This window comes from Lepisosteus platostomus, chromosome 5 (genome assembly GCF_059453375.1).
Source record: "Lepisosteus platostomus isolate fLepPlt1 chromosome 5, fLepPlt1.hap1, whole genome shotgun sequence".
In the NCBI taxonomy this organism is placed as follows: domain Eukaryota; kingdom Metazoa; phylum Chordata; class Actinopteri; order Semionotiformes; family Lepisosteidae; genus Lepisosteus; species Lepisosteus platostomus.
This window is the reverse complement of record NC_142615.1, coordinates 42,417,482-42,436,122: the sequence shown is the minus strand read 5'-3', so window position 1 is coordinate 42,436,122 and position 18,641 is coordinate 42,417,482. Positions and strand designations below refer to the sequence as shown.

The window sequence follows — 18,641 nt, the reverse complement described above, 5'->3', positions numbered from 1 at the left end:
TTGTGTGTCGTGCTATTTTCGATTCATTTCGAATGCAAAGAAAAGCCGTTTTCTTCCAAGAAATCATAAATTTGCCGCATCCTCCATACTATACTTCTCTCTTGTAGTAGTAAAGCATTTTGATTTAAACCGAACAATATATTGTAACGCCGTCGCCTGGTGGTGAGGAGGAAGCGCCCCTAGGCGCTCGTAGTACCGCTGGGCATGCTGGGAGTGGTAGCCGGGAAGAGTCTGAGGTTCAGCACGATGACCAGCGACTGACCCTACCTGTGTAAATAATGTCCTAGTAATTCTAGTGCCCTGTGTAGTCCTGTAAAAGTAGAGTGTGTTGTTAGGTAATTACCACCCTAAATGTGTATACGTGTTCGTCAGTCTCCTCATGTGTGTGTATATCCTGCGTTTGGTTTTGTGTTAATGCTTGTTTGTTAATCGCGTCTTCACTCGTCCTTTGTTCTGAAAAGAACCTGCAAATGCTACAGTATTTACTTTATAAACACCAGTATTGACACTTTGATCAGTATATTTATTATTAGTAGCCAGTCTTATAAATTTACAATTTAGATTAAGTCTGGTAACAGTTTTACAGTTAATTTAAATCATCAGACCACTAATGGAACTGAGAGCTGGGTGGAAATAAAACCAGGATACACATTTTAACCTCCAGGATCAGGAGTCTGATCCTCCTGGCTTCTTTACTCTGAAGATTCGTGTAAAACTCTTAAAAGAGCTTATTTCAGGGACTCGTGCTTGTCCTCTACTGCTCCACACGGGTATGCTTTGTAACGCAATAATCTGCGATGTAAACTTTTTTTTTCTGTTTAATGAATTTTATTCCTAGGTTTGTCGCTCTCCTTCTCCAACTGTGATGATTCGCTTCTCTTCACAGTCCGGTGTGTTTTTTTTTGGGGGGGGGAGATTTTATATCTGTAAGAAAAGCCCCCCGGGCTCCGGACAGGAGTCTCCTCCAGCTCTGCTTTGTCAGAAAGACCGCTGTGACGTCACAGACACCAGCCAGAGCGCCGGGATCAGAGAGCGAGAACGTGGAAGGCGCGAGGAGCGCACGGAGGAGAATTATTGATCACTTATGTATCGACAACCAATTTATTCAACTGAAGGACCATAGAATAATCGATTAACTTCACTGATTGGTGAGTACTGATTCTTTTCTTGACCCTGTTTAAATATCTAGAAAACAGTCAATAAAGACTGTATCGATCAATTACCATAGTGCGTTTAGTGTTAATAATGTTCAATCCGAAATTAAACAATGATTATTCATATTATTATTTAGGTAACTCTATCCTAGAGCTAGAAAATTATATTCCAAGTTGATAAATGTATGTAAGTAACAGTTTAAATGCATTTTTTCCAGTGTTTATAAATCATAAGTATGGTAACCACGGCAACAGCCGGCACGTCACTGTATGTGTCTAGGTGTCTCGCATTCGTCACAGAGAGTGTATGTGACGTCACGGGCAGCAACTAATACTACTACTAGTGTATTCATTTTAACATTAGTGAGAGTACAACTGGTAGTTTTAATGGTAGTGTTCATAAAGTGTGAGTATTAATAACAAAGCGCTTGTTTGTTAATCGCGTCTCCACTTGTCCTTTGTTCTGAAAAGAACCTGTAAATGCCACAATATTCTTTACTCAGCAGCTTATTAAAAACAGCTCCCGTGATGTTCAAACCGATTTTTTACACAGAACACTGACACAGCTTTGCGTTCTGAATCTCTTTTTCTCGTGCGTTTATTTAATGTGGCACAATGCACTGGGATAAGGGTATTCTGTTCACAAACCAATAGCATTTAAACCACAGCACCCACAATGCTGTAAGTAAGTGTTTTGCACACTAAGCAGAGAGCGATGTCTTCCTCGTTAGTATAGTGGCGAGTATCCCCACCTGTCACGCGGGAGACCGGGGTACATCAGGACGGCCACAACGCAAAGTACTGACCCCTATACGATCACGGCGAGTTACCGATACACACGTGACAGGGCGGAAAAGGCTGTGCTCTCTTCGTGTGACATAATTCGGAAAAGTCCTGATGTTGCATTTCAACTGAGCCCCAGTATACATCGACCCCTCGACACTCTGAGTGACAACTCTCTTGCGTGTTTTCTCATATTTATGTAGTTTGCTTGCATGATGCCCAGAACAGCGGGGTTGTGTGCTCCCATATGGTCTAGCGGTTAGGATTCCTGGTTTTCATCCAGGCGGCCCAGGTTGAAAACTCCATACTCCCGGTATGGGAATGTGTCAGTTTTGCCTCCTGCTTTCCAAAAGATCAACACCATACGAAGGAGCCGCATTAAAACCACTCGAATGTGCAAAACGCGCGAGAAGAGGGGGAGCTTGTTTCCAACCGAAGACTTCTCGCATGTGAGACGAGCTGATCATCGCTGCAGGAGGAGGGAGGGTTACTCTGGTAGACAGGGCTGACCTTCGGCAATAGGATTTATACTCTCCAAGATGATATTTGCACTTTCTGGAGAGACGATTTTCTCCACTTCAGTAGCCCGATTTTGTCGTATGCGTGGAGAAGGCTGTAGAATGTGGCGCCGCCTTTCCTGCTCCGTCCATGACAGGCGTGCTGGTCTCTGGAGAGAGAGCACGGTCAATCAGCGCACTCCAATAAAGGCACTGGAAGCAGCTGAATCGCATTGACGAAGCTCAGCGCTGGGCCGCTGGGCACGTCTTACCATCGTTACCGTAGTGTAGTGGTTATCACATTCGCCTCACACGCGAAAGGTTCCCAGTTCGAAATCGGGCGGAAACAGCCTTCTTTTGTCGCCACGCACAAAAGGGGATTGGGGATTCGCCTAGCGTTGTGATCGAACAGACCCACTCACCTCTTAGTGTGGCGGGATCTGCACAGTGCATGTCGCAGCGCATCCTGCTTTCACTTCAATGCGCGTCCTGATGTACCCCGGTCTCCCGCGTGACAGGTGGGGACAGGTGACAGGTCCTATACTAACGAGGAAGACATCGCTCTCTCCGACCCCCGGCATCGTGTCCCGACCCACCGTGCTGGAAGCCAACGCGTGCTGTGATTCCTTTACGGAGCAGAAATGACAACCGAGGAGCCGAGAGATCATTTCAGCATTTCGCGTCTGATCGGAAAACACAGACGACCAACTCGGAATGACTTGCCTTTGACGCTTATCAAAGCGTTCTTTGTGCATCGAACAGACCCACTCACCTCTTAGTGTGGCGGGATCTGCACAGTGCATGTCGCAGCGCTTCCTGCTTTCACTTCAATGTGCTTCCAGATGTCGAGTCGTGTGCCGTGCGGAGGCTCTGAAAGCGAGAGCAATGAAAAGGTGCACGACGCTGTGAAAGAAAACAGAGAAGTGAAAGGCAGTCCTTTCTCTAAGGAGGTGAAAGAAAACCCCGGTCTCCCGCGTGACAGGCGGGGATACTTGCCACTATACTAACGTGGAAGACATCGCTCTCTCCGACCCCCGGCATTGTGTCCCGACCCACCGTGCTGGAAGCCGACGCGTCCTCTGATTCCTTTACGGAGCAGAAATGACAACCGAGGAGCCGAGAGATCATTTCAGCATTTCGCGTCTGAACGGAAAACACAGACGACCAACTCGGAATGACTTGCCTTTGACGCTTTTCAAAGCCTTCTTTGTGGACGACGACTGCACCGCCTAGCAGATACAAATGGGTTGTACAACTTTGAACTAGCAAATGGAAGAGGGCTAAGCCCCCTCTCTTTTAGCCCAGGTTCGATCTGTCTCCCAGAATCACCAGGGCGAACGCACACACACACACACCCGTGCCGTTGAAGTGCTCTGCTTCATTTCTAAGGGCAACTCAACATTCACTCCTACCCCGAGTGCAGAAAAGACAGCGCCCGCAGCAACAACAGCTCAGGTCTCTGCACAGGAGCTAAGCTGCCCCCATCTCCTCTGCTCTGCGGCTCCTGCGGAGTGGAGTCCTTCCTGGAGCCGTGTTTGCAGGCGGCGGCTCCCCGCGCCCTGTCTGTGCGTCGTGTCCAAGAGCTCCTTGGAGGAAGAGAGAGCGCTCCCACTCGGGGGCTTTTCCACGGTCTGTGTGAGGAGGGGCGGGTGTGTCAAGTAGCTTATCGAGCGGAAGCCTGGGGCGGCGGAGAGCTGTGATCGTGCAGACCTTGAGGTGTCACCTCTTTGTCTGCTTTCCTGCCCCCCCTCCGCCCAAGCTCTGCTCCAAAGTAGCCCGGCAACCCCTCACACCTGCACGTGTCACAACCTAAGGTGTGGTCATGAGACACCCATGGGGTGTCGTTCTGTTCTTGCTAATTGTTTCCTGCCAGTCGCAGGCAGGAGTCCATGCGAGGAAGATGCGCTGGACAGAGCTCAGAGGGCGCACCTGGGTGGCTTTCCTTCAGAGTGACGTTCCTGCAACACTCTCCCGCTACTCTTGGTGCGCTCATGCCGCAACACAGGAAGGCTGGAGCAGGTGGCTGTGGGCTCTGCGCACCGCCAAAATAGCTCAGTTGGGAGAGCGTTAGACTGAAGATCTAAAGGTCCCTGGTTTGATCCCGGGTTTTGGTATTTTGTTTCATCGCGCCCTTTGTTCCTCTCTCCAGCGCACCCTGCCTAAAGTGACGCGTCCCTTTCTCAGCCCGAAATGCAAGCAAGACACCAGCAGCGGTCCCTGCAGGTTTCCATAGTGTAGCGGCTATCACGTTCGCCTAACACGCGAAAGGTCCCTGGTTCGAGACCGGGTGGAAGCAGACTCGTTTTGCACGCTCCTGTACTTCACAGAGGTCTTGAACGACCGGTCATTTGTTCCCAATGTATTTCCGGTGCCTTCGTGCACTCTTGTACCAAACGCACGTTCCTTCTGTACGTGGAGCCGATCATTTGCAATTGGGCTGTGCCGACAGACCAGGACGAGCTCTGTCGGCTCAAAAGCAGCGCAGGACCTGCAAGAACAACAGAAAGATTAGCATCCAGCGGGGGCCTCTTAGTGAGCCCAAGATCTCATCAAGAATCGGCTCCAGCAACAGGGCTGGGCGCATTGTTCCATTCTCCGACCACTCTCGGTGTAAACAAGTCCCTCCTGGTCTCTGCTTGAAATGCACTTTCCTGCGTTTGCTTTGGTGTAACTGGCTTCCCCTGCATGGGCGAATGTGAAGAAGATCCTTAGTAAGTCATTGAAGAAAACCAAGAAGAGGTCGGAGTGGCCTCTGTCGTTCATCAACGATCCAGTCAGGCAGTACTCCTCCTATTCTGCCAGTATGTGGATTCGAACCGGGGTTGTTGCGGCCACAACACAAATTCTGAGCACTATACGATCACAGCGAGTTACCGAGACATACACAGCCAGTAGGAAAGGATGTACTCTCTTTGTGTGACACTAGTCGGAAAAGTCCTGACGCTGCATTTCAACTGAGCCCCTAGTATACATCAACCCTTCGACACTCTGAGTGCCAACTCTCTTGTGTGTTTTCTCCATCAAGCAGGTCATGAAGGCAGCAATTACAGTTTGCTTACATGACGCACTCACAACATGGCTGTATGCTCCCATATGGTCTAGCGGTTACGATACCTGATCTTCACCCAGGTGGCCTGGTTTCAGCTCCTTGTATGAGAACGTGTCAGTTTTGCCTCCTGCTTTCCAAAGATCAGCACCATGTTTTATGCCTCCCCCGAATATCGAAGCTGCCTCTAAATCTGCAAATGAAGATGAGTCAATAAACCACTTGTTTTTCGTATACAGTGCCTTGCGAAAGTATTCGGCCCCCTTGAACTTTTCAACCTTTTGCCACATTTCAGGCTTCAAACATAAAGATATAAATTTTTTATTTTATGTGAAGAATCACCAACAAGTGGGACACAATTGTGAAGTGGAACGAAATCTATTGGATTTTTGAAACTTTTTTAACTAATAAAAAAATGAAAAGTGGGGCGTGCAAAATTATTCGGCCCCTTTACTTTCAGTGCAGCAAACTCACTCCAGAAGTTCAGCGAGGATCTCTGAATGATCCAATGTTGTCCTAAATGACTGATGGTGATAAATAGAATCCACCTGTGTGTAATCAAGTCTCTGTATAAATGCACCTGCTCTGTGATAGTCTCAAGGTTCTGTTGAAAGCGCAGAGAGCATCATGAAGACCAAGGAACACACCAGGCAGGTCCGTAATACTGTTGTGGAGAAGTTTAAAGCCGGATTTGGATACAAAAAGATTTCCCAAGCTTCAAACATCCCAAGGATCACTGTGCAAGCGATCATCTTGAAATGGAAGGAGTATCAGACCACTGCAAATCTACCAAGACCTGGCCGTCCCTCTAAACTTTCAGCTCAGACAAGGAGAAGACTGATCAGAGATGCAGCCAAGAGGCCCATGATCACTCTGGATGAACTGCAGAGAACTACAGCTGAGGTGGGAGAGTCTGTCCATAGGACAACAATCAGTCTTACACTGCACAAATCTGGCCTTTATGGAAGAGTGGCAAGAAGAAAGCCATTTCTCAAAGATATCCATAAAAAGTCTCGTCTAAAGTTTGCCACAAGCCACCTGGGAGACACCCCAAACATGTGGAAGAAGGTGCTCTGGTCAGATGAAACCAAAATCGAACTTTTTGGCCACAATGCAAAACGATATGTTTGGCGTAAAAGCAACACAGCTCATCACCCTCAACACACCATCCCCACTGTCAAACATGGGGGTGGCAGCATCATGGTTTGGGCCTGCTTTTCTTCAGCAGGGACAGGGAAGATGGTTAAAATTGAGGGGAAGATGGATGCAGCCAAATACAGGACCATTCTGGATGAAAACCTGTTGGAGTCTGCAAAAGACCTGAAACTGGGACGGAGATTTATCTTCCAACAAGACAATGATCCCAAACATACAGCAAAATCTACAAAGGAATGGTTCACAAATAAACGTATCCAGGTGTTTGAATGGCCAAGTCAAAGTCCAGACCTGAATCCAATCGAGAATCTGTGGAAAGAGCTGAAAACTGCTGTTCACAAACGCTCTCCATCCAACCTCACTGAGCTCGAGCTGTTTTGTAAGGAAGAATGGGCAAGAATTTCAGTCTCTCAATGTGCAAAACTGATAGAGACATACCCCAAGCGACTTGCAGCTGTAATCGCAGCAAAAGGTGGCTCTACAAAGTATTAACGCAAGGGGGCCGAATAATTTTGCACGGCCCACTTTTCATTTTTTTATTAGTTAAAAAAGTTTCAAAAATCCAATAGATTTCGTTCCACTTCACAATTGTGTCCCACTTGTTGGTGATTCTTCACATAAAATAAAAAATTTATAACTTTATGTTTGAAGCCTGAAATGTGGCAAAAGGTTGAAAAGTTCAAGGGGGCCGAATACTTTCGCAAGGCACTGTATGTGGTGACCAGGAGTCCAGTGCCTATCACGGTGTGGTGTGTTGATTATTCAATGCAGAGCAAATGTCAGTAGCCATTGAAATTAATGGTTGAAATCAAAAGCACTTTATTCTTTCACACCCCTTTGAGCACGCCTGATCTCGTCTGATCTCGGAAGCTAAACAGGGATGGGCCTGGTTAGTACTTGGATGGGAGACCGCCTGGGAATACCAGGTGCTGTAAGCTTTTAAGCGCAGGAGGCGCCCTATCCCCGCTCGCTGGCTCATTCCCCTGTTCACACGTGCAGTGCGGCTTGTCCGTCTGTTTATTTGTCAGCTTTGGCGAGACACGGGTGCTTGTGTATTAGCGTGAGCGTTTTTTATTCTGATCAGGAACAGTTTAACAAGTCCGCAAAGGATCGAGGAAAGGTTTATCGCCAGCTGAAAAGAGACACAGCGCTTCGGCTGTGGAGACTTGTTCGGCTGGCGTTCGGAGAGTCGCGTTTTTCAGAATTGTATTGAGATCGTTTTCCACAGAGCTCAGATGTCAAAGCACAGCAGCAGCTCTCCACAGCGATCCTCTATAGCGCCCTTTCTCCCGCAGCTCCGTCCTCATTGGAAGGAAGCAAGAGTGAAAGGCTGAAGTGAAATAGAGCGGGGACGAAGGCAGTGAAGAGAGAGAACGTGGGAAGAAGAGAAAAACGCAAGGGAAAAAAAGCAGCGTCGTAAAAGAGGTGACGGAGCTGTCCTCTCAATAAGAAGGGTGCCAGCGAGCCTTGCTCTCGCTTACGGCCACACCCCCTTGAGCACGCCTGATCTCGTCTGATCTCGGAAGCTAAACAGGGATGGGCCTGGTTAGTACTTGGATGGGAGACCGCCTGGGAATACCAGGTGCTGTAAGCTTTTAAGCGCAGGAGGCGCCCTATCCCCGCTCGCTCGCTCATTCCCCTGTTCACACGTGCAGTGCGGCTTGTCCGTCTGTTTATTTGTCAGCTTTGGCGAGACACGGGTGCTTGTGTATTAGCGTGAGCGTTTTTTATTCTGATCAGGAACAGTTTAACAAGTCCGCAAAGGATCGAGGAAAGGTTTATCGCCAGCTGAAAAGAGACACAGCGCTTCGGCTGTGGAGACTTGTTCGGCTGGCGTTCGGGGAATCGCGTTTTTCAGAATTGTATTGAGATCGTTTTCCACAGAGCTCAGATGTCAAAGCACAGCAGCAGCTCTCCACAGCGATCCTCTATAGCGCCCTTTCTCCCGCAGCTCCGTCCTCATTGGAAGGAAGCAAGAGTGAAAGGCTGAAGTGAAATAGAGCGGGGACGAAGGCAGTGAAGAGAGAGAACGTGGAAAGAAGAGAAAAACGCAAGGGAAAAAAGCAGCGTCGTAAAAGAGGTGACGGAGCTGTCCTCTCAATAAGAAGGGTGCCAACGAGCCTTGCTCTCGCTTACGGCCACACCCTCTTGAGCACGCCTGATCTCGTCTGATCTCGGAAGCTAAATAGGGATGGGCCTGGTTAGTACTTGGATGGGAGACCGCCTGGGAATACCAGGTGCTGTAAGCTTTTAAGCGCAGGAGGCGCCCTATCCCCGCTCGCTCGCTCATTCCCCTGTTCACACGTGCAGTGCCGCTTGTCCGTCTGTTTATTTGTCAGCTTTGGCGAGACACGGGTGCTTGTGTATTAGCGTGAGCGTTTTTTATTCTGATCAGGAACAGTTTAACAAGTCCGCAAAGGATCGAGGAAAGGTTTATCGCCAGCTGAAAAGAGACACAGCGCTTCGGCTGTGGAGACTTGTTCGGCTGGCGTTCGGGGAATCGCGTTTTTCAGAATTGTATTGAGATCGTTTTCCACAGAGCTCAGATGTCAAAGCACAGCAGCAGCTCTCCACAGCGATCCTCTATAGCGCCCTTTCTCCCGCAGCTCCGTCCTCATTGGAAGGAAGCAAGAGTGAAAGGCTGAAGTGAAATAGAGCGGGGACGAAGGCAGTGAAGAGAGAGAACGTGGGAAGAAGAGAAAAACGCAAGGGAAAAAAAGCAGCGTCGTAAAAGAGGTGACGGAGCTGTCCTCTCAATAAGAAGGGTGCCAGCGAGCCTTGCTCTCGCTTACGGCCACACCCCCTTGAGCACGCCTGATCTCGTCTGATCTCGGAAGCTAAACAGGGATGGGCCTGGTTAGCACTTGGATGGGAGACCGCCTGGGAATACCAGGTGCTGTAAGCTTTTAAGCGCAGGAGGCGCCCTATCCCCGCTCGCTCGCTCATTCCCCTGTTCACACGTGCAGTGCGGCTTGTCCGTCTGTTTATTTGTCAGCTTTGGCGAGACACGGGTGCTTGTGTATTAGCGTGAGCGTTTTTTATTCTGATCAGGAACAGTTTAACAAGTCCGCAAAGGATCGAGGAAAGGTTTATCGCCAGCTGAAAAGAGACACAGCGCTTCGGCTGTGGAGACTTGTTCGGCTGGCGTTCGGAGAGTCGCGTTTTTCAGAATTGTATTGAGATCGTTTTCCACAGAGCTCAGATATCAAAGCATAGCAGCAGCTCTCCACAGCGATCCTCTATAGCGCCCTTTCTCCCGCAGCTCCGTCCTCATTGGAAGGAAGCAAGAGTGAAAGGCTGAAGTGAAATAGAGCGGGGACGAAGGCAGTGAAGAGAGAGAACGTGGGAAGAAGAGAAAAACGCAAGGGAAAAAAAGCAGCGTCGTAAAAGAGGTGACGGAGCTGTCCTCTCAATAAGAAGGGTGCCAGCGAGCCTTGCTCTCGCTTACGGCCACACCCCTTTGAGCACGCCTGATCTCGTCTGATCTCGGAAGCTAAACAGGGATGGGCCTGGTTAGTACTTGGATGGGAGACCGCCTGGGAATACCAGGTGCTGTAAGCTTTTAAGCGCAGGAGGCGCCCTATCCCCGCTCGCTCGCTCATTCCCCTGTTCACACGTGCAGTGCGGCTTGTCCGTCTGTTTATTTGTCAGCTTTGGCGAGACACGGGTGCTTGTGTATTAGCGTGAGCGTTTTTTATTCTGATCAGGAACAGTTTTACAAGTCCGCAAAGGATCGAGGAAAGGTTTATCGCCAGCTGAAAAGAGACACAGCGCTTCGGCTGTGGAGACTTGTTCGGCTGGCGTTCGGAGAGTCGCGTTTTTCAGAATTGTATTGAGATCGTTTTCCACAGAGCTCAGATGTCAAAGCACAGCAGCAGCTCTCCACAGCGATCCTCTATAGCGCCCTTTCTCCCGCAGCTCCGTCCTCATTGGAAGGAAGCAAGAGTGAAAGGCTGAAGTGAAATAGAGCGGGGACGAAGGCAGTGAAGAGAGAGAACGTGGGAAGAAGAGAAAAACGCAAGGGAAAAAAAGCAGCGTCGTAAAAGAGGTGACGGAGCTGTCCTCTCAATAAGAAGGGTGCCAGCGAGCCTTGCTCTCGCTTACGGCCACACCCCCTTGAGCACGCCTGATCTCATCTGATCTCGGAAGCTAAACAGGGATGGGCCTGGTTAGTACTTGGATGGGAGACCGCCTGGGAATACCAGGTGCTGTAAGCTTTTAAGCGCAGGAGGCGCCCTATCCCCGCTCGCTCGCTCATTCCCCTGTTCACACGTGCAGTGCGGCTTGTCCGTCTGTTTATTTGTCAGCTTTGGCGAGACACGGGTGCTTGTGTATTAGCGTGAGCGTTTTTTATTCTGATCAGGAACAGTTTTACAAGTCCGCAAAGGATCGAGGAAAGGTTTATCGCCAGCTGAAAAGAGACACAGCGCTTCGGCTGTGGAGACTTGTTCGGCTGGCGTTCGGAGAGTCGCGTTTTTCAGAATTGTATTGAGATCGTTTTCCACAGAGCTCAGATGTCAAAGCACAGCAGCAGCTCTCCACAGCGATCCTCTATAGCGCCCTTTCTCCCGCAGCTCCGTCCTCATTGGAAGGAAGCAAGAGTGAAAGGCTGAAGTGAAATAGAGCGGGGACGAAGGCAGTGAAGAGAGAGAACGTGGGAAGAAGAGAAAAACGCAAGGGAAAAAAAGCAGCGTCGTAAAAGAGGTGACGGAGCTGTCCTCTCAATAAGAAGGGTGCCAGCGAGCCTTGCTCTCGCTTACGGCCACACCCCCTTGAGCACGCCTGATCTCATCTGATCTCGGAAGCTAAACAGGGATGGGCCTGGTTAGTACTTGGATGGGAGACCGCCTGGGAATACCAGGTGCTGTAAGCTTTTAAGCGCAGGAGGCGCCCTATCCCCGCTCGCTGGCTCATTCCCCTGTTCACACGTGCAGTGCGGCTTGTCCGTCTGTTTATTTGTCAGCTTTGGCGAGACACGGGTGCTTGTGTATTAGCGTGAGCGTTTTTTATTCTGATCAGGAACAGTTTAACAAGTCCGCAAAGGATCGAGGAAAGGTTTATCGCCAGCTGAAAAGAGACACAGCGCTTCGGCTGTGGAGACTTGTTCGGCTGGCGTTCGGAGAGTCGCGTTTTTCAGAATTGTATTGAGATCGTTTTCCACAGAGCTCAGATGTCAAAGCACAGCAGCAGCTCTCCACAGCGATCCTCTATAGCGCCCTTTCTCCCGCAGCTCCGTCCTCATTGGAAGGAAGCAAGAGTGAAAGGCTGAAGTGAAATAGAGCGGGGACGAAGGCAGTGAAGAGAGAGAACGTGGAAAGAAGAGAAAAACGCAAGGGAAAAAAGCAGCGTCGTAAAAGAGGTGACGGAGCTGTCCTCTCAATAAGAAGGGTGCCAGCGAGCCTTGCTCTCGCTTACGGCCACACCCCCTTGAGCACGCCTGATCTCGTCTGATCTCGGAAGCTAAACAGGGATGGGCCTGGTTAGTACTTGGATGGGAGACCGCCTGGGAATACCAGGTGCTGTAAGCTTTTAAGCGCAGGAGGCGCCCTATCCCCGCTCGCTCGCTCATTCCCCTGTTCACACGTGCAGTGCGGCTTGTCCGTCTGTTTATTTGTCAGCTTTGGCGAGACACGGGTGCTTGTGTATTAGCGTGAGCGTTTTTTATTCTGATCAGGAACAGTTTTACAAGTCCGCAAAGGATCGAGGAAAGGTTTATCGCCAGCTGAAAAGAGACACAGCGCTTCGGCTGTGGAGACTTGTTCGGCTGGCGTTCGGAGAGTCGCGTTTTTCAGAATTGTATTGAGATCGTTTTCCACAGAGCTCAGATGTCAAAGCACAGCAGCAGCTCTCCACAGCGATCCTCTATAGCGCCCTTTCTCCCGCAGCTCCGTCCTCATTGGAAGGAAGCAAGAGTGAAAGGCTGAAGTGAAATAGAGCGGGGACGAAGGCAGTGAAGAGAGAGAACGTGGAAAGAAGAGAAAAACGCAAGGGAAAAAAGCAGCGTCGTAAAAGAGGTGACGGAGCTGTCCTCTCAATAAGAAGGGTGCCAGCGAGCCTTGCTCTCGCTTACGGCCACACCCCCTTGAGCACGCCTGATCTCGTCTGATCTCGGAAGCTAAACAGGGATGGGCCTGGTTAGTACTTGGATGGGAGACCGCCTGGGAATACCAGGTGCTGTAAGCTTTTAAGCGCAGGAGGCGCCCTATCCCCGCTCGCTGGCTCATTCCCCTGTTCACACGTGCAGTGCGGCTTGTCCGTCTGTTTATTTGTCAGCTTTGGCGAGACACGGGTGCTTGTGTATTAGCGTGAGCGTTTTTTATTCTGATCAGGAACAGTTTAACAAGTCCGCAAAGGATCGAGGAAAGGTTTATCGCCAGCTGAAAAGAGACACAGCGCTTCGGCTGTGGAGACTTGTTCGGCTGGCGTTCGGAGAGTCGCGTTTTTCAGAATTGTATTGATATCGTTTTCCACAGAGCTCAGATGTCAAAGCACAGCAGCAGCTCTCCACAGCGATCCTCTATAGCGCCCTTTCTCCCGCAGCTCCGTCCTCATTGGAAGGAAGCAAGAGTGAAAGGCTGAAGTGAAATAGAGCGGGGACGAAGGCAGTGAAGAGAGAGAACGTGGGAAGAAGAGAAAAACGCAAGGGAAAAAAAGCAGCGTCGTAAAAGAGGTGACGGGGCTGTCCTCTCAATAAGAAGGGTGCCAGCGAACCTTGCTCTCGCTTACGGCCACACCCCCTTGAGCACACCTGATCTCGTCTGATCTCGGAAGCTAAACAGGGATGGGCCTGGTTAGTACTTGGACGGGAGACCGCCTGGGAATACCAGGTGCTGTAAGCTTTTAAGCGCAGGAGGCGCCCTATCCCCGCTCGCTCGCTCATTCCCCTGTTCACACGTGCAGTGCGGCTTGTCCGTCTGTTTATTTGTCAGCTTTGGCGAGACACGGGTGCTTGTGTATTAGCGTGAGCGTTTTTTATTCTGATCAGGAACAGTTTTACCAGTCCGCAAAGGATCGAGGAAAGGTTTATCTCCAGCTGAAAAGAGACACAGCGCTTCGGCTGTGGAGACTTGTTCGGCTGGCGTTCGGAGAGTCGCGTTTTTCAGAATTGTATTGAGATCGTTTTCCACAGAGCTCAGATGTCAAAGCACAGCAGCAGCTCTCCACAGCGATCCTCTATAGCGCCCTTTCTCCCGCAGCTCCGTCCTCATTGGAAGGAAGCAAGAGTGAAAGGCTGAAGTGAAATAGAGCGGGGACGAAGGCAGTGAAGAGAGAGAACGTGGGAAGAAGAGAAAAACGCAAGGGAAAAAGAGCAGCGTCGTAAAAGAGGTGACGGAGCTGTCCTCTCAATAAGAAGGGTGCCAGCGAGCTTTGGTCTAGCTTACGGCCACACCCCCTTGAGCACGACTGATCTCGTCTGATCTCGGAAGCTAAACAGGGATGGGCCTGGTTAGTACTTGGATGGGAGACCGCCTGGGAATACCAGGTGCTGTAAGCTTTTAAGCGCAGGAGGCGCCCTATCCCCGCTCGCTCGCTCATTCCCCTGTTCACACGTGCAGTGCGGCTTGTCCGTCTGTTTATTTGTCAGCTTTGGCGAGACACGGGTGCTTGTGTATTAGCGTGAGCGTTTTTTATTCTGATCAGGAACAGTTTTACAAGTCCGCAAAGGATCGAGGAAAGGTTTATCGCCAGCTGAAAAGAGACACAGCGCTTCGGCTGTGGAGACTTGTTCGGCTGGCGTTCGGAGAGTCGCGTTTTTCAGAATTGTATTGAGATCGTTTTCCACAGAGCTCAGATGTCAAAGCACAGCAGCAGCTCTCCACAGCGATCCTCTATAGCGCCCTTTCTCCCGCAGCTCCGTCCTCATTGGAAGGAAGCAAGAGTGAAAGGCTGAAGTGAAATAGAGCGGGGACGAAGGCAGTGAAGAGAGAGAACGTAGGAAGAAGAGAAAAACGCAAGGGAAAAAAAGCAGCGTCGTAAAAGAGGTGACGGAGCTGTCCTCTCAATAAGAAGGGTGCCAGCGAGCCTTGCTCTCGCTTACGGCCACACCCCCTTGAGCACGCCTGATCTCGTCTGATCTCGGAAGCTAAACAGGGATGGGCCTGGTTAGTACTTGGATGGGAGACCGCCTGGGAATACCAGGTGCTGTAAGCTTTTAAGCGCAGGAGGCGCCCTATCCCCGCTCGCTCGCTCATTCCCCTGTTCACACGTGCAGTGCGGCTTGTCCGTCTGTTTATTTGTCAGCTTTGGCGAGACACGGGTGCTTGTGTATTAGCGTGAGCGTTTTTTATTCTGATCAGGAACAGTTTTACAAGTCCGCAAAGGATCGAGGAAAGGTTTATCGCCAGCTGAAAAGAGACACAGCGCTTCGGCTGTGGAGACTTGTTCGGCTGGCGTTCGGAGAGTCGCGTTTTTCAGAATTGTATTGAGATCGTTTTCCACAGAGCTCAGATGTCAAAGCACAGCAGCAGCTCTCCACAGCGATCCTCTATAGCGCCCTTTCTCCCGCAGCTCCGTCCTCATTGGAAGGAAGCAAGAGTGAAAGGCTGAAGTGAAATAGAGCGGGGACGAAGGCAGTGAAGAGAGAGAACGTAGGAAGAAGAGAAAAACGCAAGGGAAAAAAGCAGCGTCGTAAAAGAGGTGAAGGAGCTTTCCTCTCAATAAGAAGGGTGCCAGCGAGCCTTGCTCTCGCTTACGGCCACACCCCCTTGAGCACGCCTGATCTCGTCTGATCTCGGAAGCTAAACAGGGATGGGCCTGGTTAGTACTTGGATGGGAGACCGCCTGGGAATACCAGGTGCTGTAAGCTTTTAAGCGCAGGAGGCGCCCTATCCCCGCTCGCTCGCTCATTCCCCTGTTCACACGTGCAGTGCGGCTTGTCCGTCTGTTTATTTGTCAGCTTTGGCGAGACACGGGTGCTTGTGTATTAGCGTGAGCGTTTTTTATTCTGATCAGGAACAGTTTTACAAGTCCGCAAAGGATCGAGGAAAGGTTTATCGCCAGCTGAAAAGAGACACAGCGCTTCGGCTGTGGAGACTTGTTCGGCTGGCGTTCGGAGAGTCGCGTTTTTCAGAATTGTATTGAGATCGTTTTCCACAGAGCTCAGATGTCAAAGCACAGCAGCAGCTCTCCACAGCGATCCTCTATAGCGCCCTTTCTCCCGCAGCTCCGTCCTCATTGGAAGGAAGCAAGAGTGAAAGGCTGAAGTGAAATAGAGCGGGGACGAAGGCAGTGAAGAGAGAGAACGTAGGAAGAAGAGAAAAACGCAAGGGAAAAAAAGCAGCGTCGTAAAAGAGGTGACGGAGCTGTCCTCTCAATAAGAAGGGTGCCAGCGAGCCTTGCTCTCGCTTACGGCTACACCCCCTTGAGCACGCCTGATCTCGTCTGATCTCGGAAGCTAAACAGGAATGGGCCTGGTTAGTACTTGGATGGGAGACCGCCTGGGAATACCAGGTGCTGTAAGCTTTTAAGCGCAGGAGGCGCCCTATCCCCGCTCGCTCGCTCATTCCCCTGTTCACACGTGCAGTGCGGCTTGTCCGTCTGTTTATTTGTCAGCTTTGGCGAGACACGGGTGCTTGTGTATTAGCGTGAGCGTTTTTTATTCTGATCAGGAACAGTTTTACAAGTCCGCAAAGGATCGAGGAAAGGTTTATCGCCAGCTGAAAAGAGACACAGCGCTTCGGCTGTGGAGACTTGTTCGGCTGGCGTTCGGAGAGTCGCGTTTTTCAGAATTGTATTGAGATCGTTTTCCACAGAGCTCAGATGTCAAAGCACAGCAGCAGCTCTCCACAGCGATTTTCTATAGCGCCCTTTCTCCCGCAGCTCCGTCCTCATTGGAAGGAAGCAAGAGTGAAAGGCTGAAGTGAAATAGAGCGGAGACGAAGGCAGTGAAGAGAGAGAACGTGGGAAGAAGAGAAAAACGCAAGGGAAAAAAAGCAGCGTCGTAAAAGAGGTGACGGAGCTGTCCTCTCAATAAGAAGGGTGCCAGCGAACCTTGCTCTCGCTTACGGCCACACCCCCTTGAGCACGCCTGATCTCGTCTGATCTCGGAAACTAAACAGGGATGGGCCTGGTTAGTACTTGGATGGGAGACCGCCTGGGAATACCAGGTGCTGTAAGCTTTTAAGCGCAGGAGGCGCCCTATCCCCGCTCGCTCGCTCATTCCCCTGTTCACACGTGCAGTGCGGCTTGTCCGTCTGTTTATTTGTCAGCTTTGGTGAGACACGGGTGCTTGTGTATTAGCGTGAGCGTTTTTTATTCTGATCAGGAACAGTTTTACAAGTCCGCAAAGGATCGAGGAAAGGTTTATCGCCAGCTGAAAAGAGACACAGCGCTTCGGCTGTGGAGACTTGTTCGGCTGGCGTTCGGAGAGTCGCGTTTTTCAGAATTGTATTGAGATCGTTTTCCACAGAGCTCAGATTTCAAAGCACAGCAGCAGCTCTCCACAGCGATCCTCTATAGCGCCCTTTCTCCTGCAGCTCCGTCCTCATTGGAAGGAAGCAAGAGTGAAAGGCTGAAGTGAAATAGAGCGGGGACGAAGGCAGTGAAGAGAGAGAACGTGGGAAGAAGAGAAAAACGCAAGGGAAAAAAAGCAGCGTCGTAAAAGAGGTGACGGAGCTGTCCTCTCAATAAGAAGGGTGCCAGCGAGCCTTGCTCTTGCTTACGGCCACACCCCCTTGAGCACGCCTGATCTCGTCTGATCTCGGAAGCTAAACAGGGATGGGCCTGGTTAGTACTTGGATGGGAGACCGCCTGGGAATACCAGGTGCTGTAAGCTTTTAAGCGCAGGAGGCGCCCTATCCCCGCTCGCTCGCTCATTCCCCTGTTCACACGTGCAGTGCGGCTTGTCCGTCTGTTTATTTGTCAGCTTTGGCGAGACACGGGTGCTTGTGTATTAGCGTGAGCGTTTTTTATTCTGATCAGGAACAGTTTTACAAGTCCGCAAAGGATCGAGGAAAGGTTTATCGCCAGCTGAAAAGAGACACAGCGCTTCGGCTGTGGAGACTTGTTCGGCTGGCGTTCGGAGAGTCGCGTTTTTCAGAATTGTATTGAGATCGTTTTCCACAGAGCTCAGATGTCAAAGCACAGCAGCAGCTCTCCACAGCGATCCTCTATAGCGCCCTTTCTCCCGCAGCTCCGTCCTCATTGGAAGGAAGCAAGAGTGAAAGGCTGAAGTGAAATAGAGCGGGGACGAAGGCAGTGAAGAGAGAGAACGTGGGAAGAAGAGAAAAACGCAAGGGAAAAAAAGCAGCGTCGTAAAAGAGGTGACGGAGCTGTCCTCTCAATAAGAAGGGTGCCAGCGAGCCTTCCTGTCGCTTACGGCCACACCCCCTTGAGCACGCCTGATCTCGTCTGATCTCGGAAGCTAAACAGGGATGGGCCTGGTTAGTACTTGGATGGGAGACCGCCTGGGAATGCCAGGTGCTGTAAGCCTTTAAGTGCAGGAGGCGCCCTATCCCCGCGCGCTCTCTCATTCCCCTGTTCACACGTGCAGTGCGGCTTGTCCGTCTGTTTATTTGTCAGCTTTGGCGAGACACGGGTGCTTGTGTATTAGCGTGAGCGTTTTTTATTCTGATCATGAACAGTTTAACAAGTCCGCAAAGGATCGAGGAAAGGTTTATCGCCAGCTGAAAAGAGACACAGCGCTTCGGCTGTGGAGACTTTATTAATAAGGCCCCTCAGTAGTTGAGATCTCTGTTATTCCCATCTAGAAACATGCAATCAGCATGTTATTGCTGAAGCAATAGTCACAACATTATTCCACACCTGGGTGAGATGCGGGTTATGATGACAGTCATGCTTTCTACACCTTATACTGAGCTCAGAAATGGACCAAGCGGACATCTCACGAGCAGATCCCTCCGCGTATAAGAAAGGCAACTTGTCTCAGCAAAAATACAAAAAGGCAAAAACCCCACACTTGGAATGCAAACCTACCCTAAAAAGGAAACACGGTTTTAAAACGAACTTGATTTTCCCCTGGAGAAACCTTTTTATGGACACACATCG

The 18,641-nt window shown here is 50.3% G+C and overlaps 12 non-coding genes and 6 pseudogenes across 12 annotated transcripts; all 18 read left to right on the top strand.

Moving 5' to 3' along the window:
* The first annotated feature begins 4,657 nt into the window (after positions 1-4,657).
* On the top strand, positions 4,658-4,730 carry trnav-aac (transfer RNA valine (anticodon AAC)). The gene has a single exon. It is a non-coding gene; the product is annotated as a tRNA-Val (tRNA).
* A 2,724-nt stretch (positions 4,731-7,454) lies between these two features.
* Positions 7,455-7,573, top strand: LOC148666768 (5S ribosomal RNA; annotated as a pseudogene).
* A 537-nt stretch (positions 7,574-8,110) lies between these two features.
* LOC148666767 (5S ribosomal RNA) lies at positions 8,111-8,229 on the top strand. Its single transcript, XR_015937331.1, has one exon. It is a non-coding gene; the product is annotated as a 5S ribosomal RNA (ribosomal RNA).
* Positions 8,230-8,765: 536 nt separating this feature from the next.
* LOC148666766 (5S ribosomal RNA) lies at positions 8,766-8,884 on the top strand (annotated as a pseudogene).
* A 537-nt stretch (positions 8,885-9,421) lies between these two features.
* On the top strand, positions 9,422-9,540 carry LOC148666765 (5S ribosomal RNA; annotated as a pseudogene).
* A 537-nt stretch (positions 9,541-10,077) lies between these two features.
* LOC148666764 (5S ribosomal RNA) lies at positions 10,078-10,196 on the top strand. The gene has a single exon (XR_015938425.1). It is a non-coding gene; the product is annotated as a 5S ribosomal RNA (ribosomal RNA).
* Positions 10,197-10,733: 537 nt separating this feature from the next.
* LOC148666763 (5S ribosomal RNA) lies at positions 10,734-10,852 on the top strand. The gene has a single exon (XR_015939053.1). It is a non-coding gene; the product is annotated as a 5S ribosomal RNA (ribosomal RNA).
* Positions 10,853-11,389: 537 nt separating this feature from the next.
* On the top strand, positions 11,390-11,508 carry LOC148666762 (5S ribosomal RNA). Its single transcript, XR_015939042.1, has one exon. It is a non-coding gene; the product is annotated as a 5S ribosomal RNA (ribosomal RNA).
* Positions 11,509-12,044: 536 nt separating this feature from the next.
* LOC148666761 (5S ribosomal RNA) lies at positions 12,045-12,163 on the top strand. Its single transcript, XR_015937329.1, has one exon. It is a non-coding gene; the product is annotated as a 5S ribosomal RNA (ribosomal RNA).
* Positions 12,164-12,699: 536 nt separating this feature from the next.
* On the top strand, positions 12,700-12,818 carry LOC148666760 (5S ribosomal RNA). Its single transcript, XR_015937328.1, has one exon. It is a non-coding gene; the product is annotated as a 5S ribosomal RNA (ribosomal RNA).
* A 537-nt stretch (positions 12,819-13,355) lies between these two features.
* LOC148666759 (5S ribosomal RNA) lies at positions 13,356-13,474 on the top strand. Its single transcript, XR_015938072.1, has one exon. It is a non-coding gene; the product is annotated as a 5S ribosomal RNA (ribosomal RNA).
* Positions 13,475-14,011: 537 nt separating this feature from the next.
* LOC148666758 (5S ribosomal RNA) lies at positions 14,012-14,130 on the top strand (annotated as a pseudogene).
* Positions 14,131-14,667: 537 nt separating this feature from the next.
* Positions 14,668-14,786, top strand: LOC148666757 (5S ribosomal RNA). The gene has a single exon (XR_015937327.1). It is a non-coding gene; the product is annotated as a 5S ribosomal RNA (ribosomal RNA).
* Positions 14,787-15,322: 536 nt separating this feature from the next.
* LOC148666756 (5S ribosomal RNA) lies at positions 15,323-15,441 on the top strand. The gene has a single exon (XR_015937326.1). It is a non-coding gene; the product is annotated as a 5S ribosomal RNA (ribosomal RNA).
* Positions 15,442-15,978: 537 nt separating this feature from the next.
* Positions 15,979-16,097, top strand: LOC148666755 (5S ribosomal RNA; annotated as a pseudogene).
* A 537-nt stretch (positions 16,098-16,634) lies between these two features.
* On the top strand, positions 16,635-16,753 carry LOC148666754 (5S ribosomal RNA; annotated as a pseudogene).
* Positions 16,754-17,290: 537 nt separating this feature from the next.
* On the top strand, positions 17,291-17,409 carry LOC148666753 (5S ribosomal RNA). The gene has a single exon (XR_015937325.1). It is a non-coding gene; the product is annotated as a 5S ribosomal RNA (ribosomal RNA).
* Positions 17,410-17,946: 537 nt separating this feature from the next.
* LOC148666752 (5S ribosomal RNA) lies at positions 17,947-18,065 on the top strand. Its single transcript, XR_015938422.1, has one exon. It is a non-coding gene; the product is annotated as a 5S ribosomal RNA (ribosomal RNA).
* Positions 18,066-18,641: the final 576 nt, after the last annotated feature.